Below are 7,899 nucleotides of genomic sequence, written 5' to 3' on the forward strand. Positions count from 1 at the left end.
ATCAGGAGGGAATAAGCAGAAAATCCTAAATCCAACCAGGATTTCTGGAAAACCGGATTAAAAACTATAATTGTCACGCCATGGCCATAGAGAGGGTTTTATTCTCTATTTTGGTTAGGCCAGGGTGTGACTAGGGTGGGCATTCTATGTCCTTTTTTCTATGTTTTTGTATTTCTTTGTTTTGGCCTGGCATGGCTCTCAATTAGGGACAGCTGTACATCGTTGTCGCTGATTGGGAGCCATACTTAGGTAGCCTGTTTTCCTTTGGGTTTTGTGGGTGGTTAATTTCTGTTTAGTGTTTTGTAGACATGACAGAACTGTTTGGCTGTCGTTTTCTCTTTGTATATTGTGTTCTCAGAATATATATTAAATGATGAGCACTCAACACGCTGCGCCTTGGTCCTCTTCTTCCAAAGACAGACGTTACAATAATTTAATACGTACAAAGGGATCTGTTAGTAGTATTTTGTTAACAAAAGTTAAACAAATAACTTTGCTTTGCATAATTTTTTTGATGTTGCAGTTTTACAGCTCATTTCCTGTATTTCTACACATTTCACAATGACTTGTGTCTTATGCCTTGTTAATATGATATCTGAGTTAGAGTGACAAAAATCAATGAGGGCCCCCAGGAAGTCAGGGCAGCACATGCCCTGCGTGCCCGGTTGGTAATTTGGCCGTGATTAGTACAAGTTTAGATAGCTAGCTAGACTAATTTACCAATCTAAAAATGTTTAACTGACATGGGCTAATTTAGTGACTGTCAATGAGTGGCACACTGTATAACAAGAGAAAAACTGCTGATGCACAACCACGTTTTGAAATTGCACCTTGTGTATTTTACTATTCTAACTCAACATTAAGTCGAGACCCTGAGTTCCAAAAATCTCTCTCTAAATGTATTTGTTTTATTCAAATAAATTGTCCTCATATCTATACCGAATAAAAATATAAACACAACATGTAAAGTTTTGGTCCCATGTTTTATGAGCTGAAATAAAAGATCCCATCTTCCACACGCACGACAAGAGTATTTCTCTCAAATGTTGCGCACGTATTTGTTTACATCCCTGTTAGTGAAAATGTTTCCTTTGCCAAGGTAATCAATACACCTGACAGGTGTGACATATCAAGAAGCTGATTAAACAGCATGATCATTACACAGCTGCACCTTGTGCCAGGGACAATAAAAGGGCACTTTAAAATGTGCAGTTTTGTCACACAACACAATGCCACAGATATCTCAAGTCTTGAGGGAGCGTGCGATTGGCATGCTGACTGCAGGATTGTCCACCAGAGCTGTTGCCAGATAATTGAATGTTAATTTCTCTACCATAAGCCGCATCCAACATCGTTTTGCAGAAATTGGCAGGGCGTCCAACTGGCCTCACAACCACAGACCACGTGTAAGCACGCCAGCCCAGGATCTCCACATCTGGCTTCACCTGTGGTATTGTCTGAGACCAGCCACCCGGACAGCTGATGAAACTGAAGAGTATTTCTGTATGTATATACACAACTCAAAAAAATAAAGGGAACACTTAAACACCACAATGTAACTCCAAGTCAATCACACTTCTGTGAAATCAAACTGTCCACTTAGGAAGCAACACTGATTGACAATACATTTCACATGCTGTTGTGCAAATGGAATAGACAACAGGTGGAAATTATAGGCAATTACCAAGACACCCCCAATAAAGGAGTGGTTCTGCAGGTGGGGACCACAGACCACTTCTCAGTTCCTATGCTTCCTGGCTGATGTTTTGGTCACTTTTGAATGCTGGCGGTGCTTTCACTCTAGTGGTAGCATGAGACGGAGTCTACAACCCACACAAGTGGCTCAGGTAGTGCAGCTCATCCAGGATGGCACATCAATGCGAGCTGTGGCAAGAAGGTTTGCTGTGTCTGTCAGCGTAGTGTCCAGAGCATGGAGGTGCTACCAGGAGACAGGCCAGTACATCAGGAGACGTGGAGGAGGCCATAGGAGGGCAACAACCCAGCAGCAGGACCGCTACCTCCGCCTTTGTGCAAGGAGGAGCAGGAGAAGCACTGCCAGAGCCCTGCAAAATGACCTCCAGCAGGCCACAAATGTGCATGTGTCTGCTCAAACGGTCAGAAACAGACTCCATGAGGGTGGTATGAGGGCCCGACGTCCACAGGTGGGGGTTGTGCTTACAGCCCAACAACGTGCAGGACGTTTGGCATTTGCCAGAGAACACCAAGATTGGCAAATTCGCCACTGGCGCCCTGTGCTCTTCACAGATGAAAGCAGGTTCACACTGAGCACGTGACAGACGTGACAGAGTCTGGAGATGCCGTGGAGAACGTTCTGCTGCCTGCAACATCCTCCAGCATGACCGGTTTGGCGGTGGGTCAGTCATGGTGTGGGGTGGCATTTCTTTGGGGGGCCGCACAGCCCTCCATGTGCTCGCCAGAGGTAGCCTGACTGCCATTAGGTACCGAGATGAGATCCTCAGACCCCTTGTGAGACCATATGCTGGTGCGGTTGGCCCTGGGTTCCTCCTAATGCAAGACAATGCTAGACCTCATGTGGCTGGAGTGTGTCAGCAGTTCCTGCAAGAGGAAGGCATTGATGCTATGGACTGGCCCGCCCGTTCCCCAGACCTGAATCCAATTGAGCACATCTGGGACATCATGTCTCGCTCCATCCACCAACGCCACGTTGCACCACAGACTGTCCAGGAGTTGGCGGATGCTTTAGTCCAGGTCTGGGAGGAGATCCCTCAGGAGACCATCCGCCACCTCAGGAGCATGCCCAGGCACTGTAGGGAGGTCATACAGGCACATGGAGGCCACACACACTACTGAGCCACATTTTGACTTGTTTTAAGGACATTACATCAAAGTTGGATCAGTGTTCCCTTAATTTTTTTGAGCAGTATATATAAATAAAGCCCTTTTGTCGGGGAAAGTTAATTCTGATTGGCTGGGCCAGCTCCCCAGTGGGTGGGCCTGGCTCCCAAGTGGGTGGGCCTATGCCCCTCCAGGCTCACCCATCGCTGCGCCCCTGACCAGTCATGTGAAATCCATTGATTGGAGCCTAATTAATTGTTTTCAACTGACTGATTTCCTTCTATGAACTGTAACACAGTAAAATCATTGGAATTGTTGCATGTTGCGTTTTTATTTTTTGTTCAGTATAGTTATGCCCCGGACAGCTTTGTCTTGTCCTTCAATCCAACAAATCCCCAAAATAAGAACGACAAAGTAGTCACTAAAAATGATGTAAACCTAGCACAGAGCAGTTTCAACATTGCTATAGATTTTAAATCTATACACTCTAAAGATTACCACCAGTAAATCCTGCTCTTTTCCCCAGGAGAGAGTAGAGATTTACATTCAAACTGGATTTGTCTTTTATTATCTTCCTTACTGCTCTGCTCTGCTCTTCTCCTTTGCTAATTGTTTCCTTACGATAGAGGGCTTGTTTATGCGTTGGTGGAGCAGAAAATTCTCCATTTCCTGTTTTCTCTCCTGTACTGCAGTGTAAATTACACAGACAGGCCTGTTCACACCAACAGTATGGTTAACATTGTAATGTGCAAGACTGTCCTCCACGGATTGCTGAAATACCTGTATCCCTTGATCCGTGATGTATATCTCTGTGTGCGTACTAGGGGCTTGTTAGAAAGGGAATGGAGTTATTTTAGACTACTTTAGATTATTGAGACATTACCCACGCTCATAATGATTTTGACCTCTGACCTCTAAAGTGTTACAGCTGGTAACAGGTCATTTCCTGCCCCACGTCCTCTATGTGCTGGCTTAGTTGCATTCTAGTCTTCTGCTCCTTTCCTTAGTGAGATGGATTAAGTTGTCCAAACTCCCTAGTCCCTAGACACTGATCTTAGGTCAGTTTAGTAGCCCCTCCCCTATTGGGTAAGCCAATCTGATCCTAGATCTGTGTATATATATGAGCAACCCCGACTATCCAAAGTGAGATAGGAGACTTCCATCCCACTCAGTCAGTGACGTCCATCTCCTCTCTCAGCCCAGACGTTTCAATCACTCTGTGATCTAATCTGCACAGCTGCAGGGAATCCAAGGAAAACCTATTATTCTCACTAGCTGGTCTAAATAGAAAAAACAGCCTTTCCTCCAGGCAGCGTTGCGGTGCGGACCTCTCTTGCGTCAACAGGAGATAAGCCAGGGCTGCTAACCATTTAAGAATCCAGGGATAAAAGGCTGGTTATCAGCAGCTGATTGGGGCTGCTCGCCCCACCCTCCCTCCCTGTCTGTGTCCCTGCTCAGAGACCACTACGTACAGATCAGGTGAGAGAGAGTCTGGAGTCTGGGAACGTGGCGGTGTGTGTGTATGTCTATATGTTTGCAGACACATACAAATGTCCCTGTCCATGTTTCTTTGTGACACACACACACACATGAACTCATCAGAGAGGTGAGAGAGAGTGAGAACAAGTTGGATCCTAGTGGACCCCATCCAATCACTCATTTTCCATCTCCTCCACATCAGTCTGCTGGTCACTCTTTCTCTTTACAGAGCAGATTTTCACCTGACCTTCATCACGACTATAGGGATCATTGAAATAGCCAGGGAGGGGTTCCTACCGCCTGCAAACACACAGAGGAAAGAAGCAGAATGTCATCCAGGATCTCTATACCAGGCGGTGTCAGAATAAGACCCTAAAATTGTTCAAAGACTCCAGCCACCCAAGTCATAGACTGTTCTCTCTGCTACCGCACAGCGAGCTGTACCAATGCACCAAGTCTGGAACCAACAGGAACCGGAACAGCTTCTACCCCAAGCCACAAGACTGCTAAATAGCTAATCAAATGGCTACCCGGACTACCTGCATTGACCCTTTTTGCACTAACTTTTTTGACACATACGCTGCTGCTACTGTTTACTATCAGTCACTTTATTCCTAGTTATATGTACAGTACCAGTCAAAAGTTTGAACACACCTACTCATTCCAGGGTTTTTCTTTATTTTTAGTATTTTCTTCATTGTATAATAATAGTGAAGATATCAAAACTATGAAATAACACATGGAATCACATAGTAACCAAAAAAGTGTTAAACAAATCAAAATATAATTAAATTGAGATTCTTCAAAGTAGCCACCCTTTGCCTTGATGACAGCTTTGCACACTCTTGGCATTCTCTCAACCAGCTTCATGAGGAATGCTTTTCCAACAGTCTTGAAAGAGTTACCACATCTGCTGAGCACTTGTTGGCTGCTTGTCCTTTACTCTGCGGTCCAACTCATCCCAAACCATCTCAATTGGGTTGAGGTTGGGTGATTGTGGAGGCCAGGTCATCTGATGCAGCACTCCATCACTCTCCTTCTTGGTCAAATAGCCCTTACACAGCCTGGAGGTGTGTTTTGGGTCATTGCCCTGTTGAAAAACAAAATTATAGTCCCACTAAGCGCAAACAAGATGGGATGGCGTATCGCTGCACAATCAAATCAAATTTTATGGGTCACATACACATGGTTAGCGGATGTTAATGCGAGTGTAGTGAAATGCTTGTGCTTCTAGTTCCGACAGTGCAATAACATCTAACAAGTAATCTAACAATTCCACAACAACTACCTAATACACACAGATCTAAGTAAAGGGATGGAATAAGAATATGTACATATAAATATATGGATGAGCTATGAACGAGAGGCAAAGGCAAGATGCAATAGATGGTATAGAATAAAGTATATACATATGAGATGAGTAATGTAAGAATGCTGTGGTAGTCATGCTGATTAAGTGTGCCTTGATTTTTCAATAAATCACTGACAGTGTCACCAACAAAACACCCCCACACCATCACACCTCCTCCTCCATGCTTCCCGGTGGGACCTACACACACGGATATCATCCGTTCACCTACTCTATGTCTCACAAAGACACAGCGGTTGGAACCAAAAATCTAAAATTTGGACTCATCAGACCAACAGACAGATTTCCACCGGTCTAATGTCCATTGCTCGTGTTTATTATCCCAAGCAAGTCACTTCTTCTTATTGGTGTCCTTTTGTAGTGGTTTCTTTGCAGCAATTTGACCACGAAGGCCTGATTCACGCAGCCTCCTCTGAACAGTTGATGTTGAAATGTGTCTGCTACTTGAACTCTGTGAAGCATTTATTTGGGCTGCAATTTCTGAGGCTTGTAAGTCTAATGAACTTATCCTCTGCAGCAGAAGTAACTCTGTGTCTTCCATTCCTGTCCTCATGAGATCCAGTTTAATGATGTCGCTTGATGGTTTTTGCGACTACACTTGAAGAAGTTCTTGACTGACCTGCATGTCTTAAAGTAATGCTGGACTGTCGTTTCTCTTTGCTAATTTGAGCTGTTCTTGCCATAATATGGACTTGGTCTTATACCAAATAAGGCTATATTCTGTTTACCATCCCTACCTTGTCACAACACAACTGATTGGCTCAAACTTATTAAGAATGAAGAAATTCCACAAATGAACTTTTAACAAGGCACACCTGTTCATTTTAATTAAAACATTTTTTTAGTTACTACGTGATTCCATGTGTTATTTCATAGTTTTGATGTCTTCACCATTATTCTACAATGTAGAAAATAGTAGATAATAAAGGAAAACTCTGGAATAAGTAGGTGTGTCCAAACTTTTGACTGGTACTGTACATATCTACCTCAATTACCTTGTACCCCTACACATTGACTCGATACTGGTACCCCTTGTAATTATATAGCCACGTTATCGTCACTCATTGTGTATTTATTATTACGTGTTTTACTTTTCTATTATTTCTCTATTTTCTTTCGCTCTGCATTGTTGGGAAGGGTCTGTAAGTAAGCCTTTCACTGTTAGTCCACACCTGTTGTTTTTGAAGCATGTGATTAATACACTTTTATTTGATATGTCACTTAGGTTTGCCATTTAAACTGGATAAATATTGAATAGCTGTGTTTCTTATTTTTGTGAATTTTAAAATCAGGCCTGAGCTGCTCTTGTATCCTTTACCAAATGCCAGTGAAATTGTGACTCAATTAATTAATATGACATAATCAAATCAAATTATATTGGTCACATACACATGGTTAGTAGATGTTAATGCGAGTGTAGTGAAATGCTTGTGCTTCTAGATCTGACCATGCAGTAATATCTAACAAGTAATCTAACAATTTCACAACCGCTACCTTATACACACAAGTGTAAAGGAATGAATAAGAATATGTACATATAAAAATATGGATGAGTGATGGCTGTGCGGCATAGGCAAGATGCAGTAGATGGTATAGAGTACAGTATATACATATGACATGAGTAATGTAGGGTATGTAAACATTATATAAAGTGGCATTGTATAAAGTGACTAGTAATACATTTATTACATCCGATTTTTAATTATTAAAGTGGCTAGAGATTTGAGTCAGTATGTTGGCAGCAGCCACTCAATGTTTGTGATGGCTGTTTAACAGTCTGATGGCCTTGAGATAGAAGCTGTTTTTCAGTCTCTCGGTCCCAGCTTTGATGCACCTGTACTGACCTCACCTTCTGGATGATAGCGGGGTGAACAGGCAGTGGCTCGGGTGGTTGTTGTCCTTGATGATCTTTTTGGCCTTCCTGTGACATCGGGTGGTGTAGGTGTCCTGGAGGGCAGGTAGTTTGCCCCCAGTGATGCGTTGTGCAGACCTCACTACCCTCTGGAGAGGCTTACGGTTGTGGGCGGAGCAGTTGCCGTACCAGGCGGTGATACAGCCCGACAGGATGCTCTCGATTGTGCATCTGTAAAAGTTTGTGAGTGTTTTCGGTGACAAGCCAAATTTCTTCAACCTCCTGGTTGAAGAGGCGCCGTTGCGCCTTCTTCACCACGCTGTCTGTGAGGGTGGACCATTTCAGTTTGTCAGTGATGTCTACGCTGAGGAATTTAAAACTT

The sequence above is a fragment of the Salmo salar genome, chromosome 17 (genome assembly GCF_965601325.2).
Source record: "Salmo salar chromosome 17, fSalSal1, whole genome shotgun sequence".
Taxonomy (NCBI): Eukaryota; Metazoa; Chordata; class Actinopteri; order Salmoniformes; family Salmonidae; genus Salmo; species Salmo salar.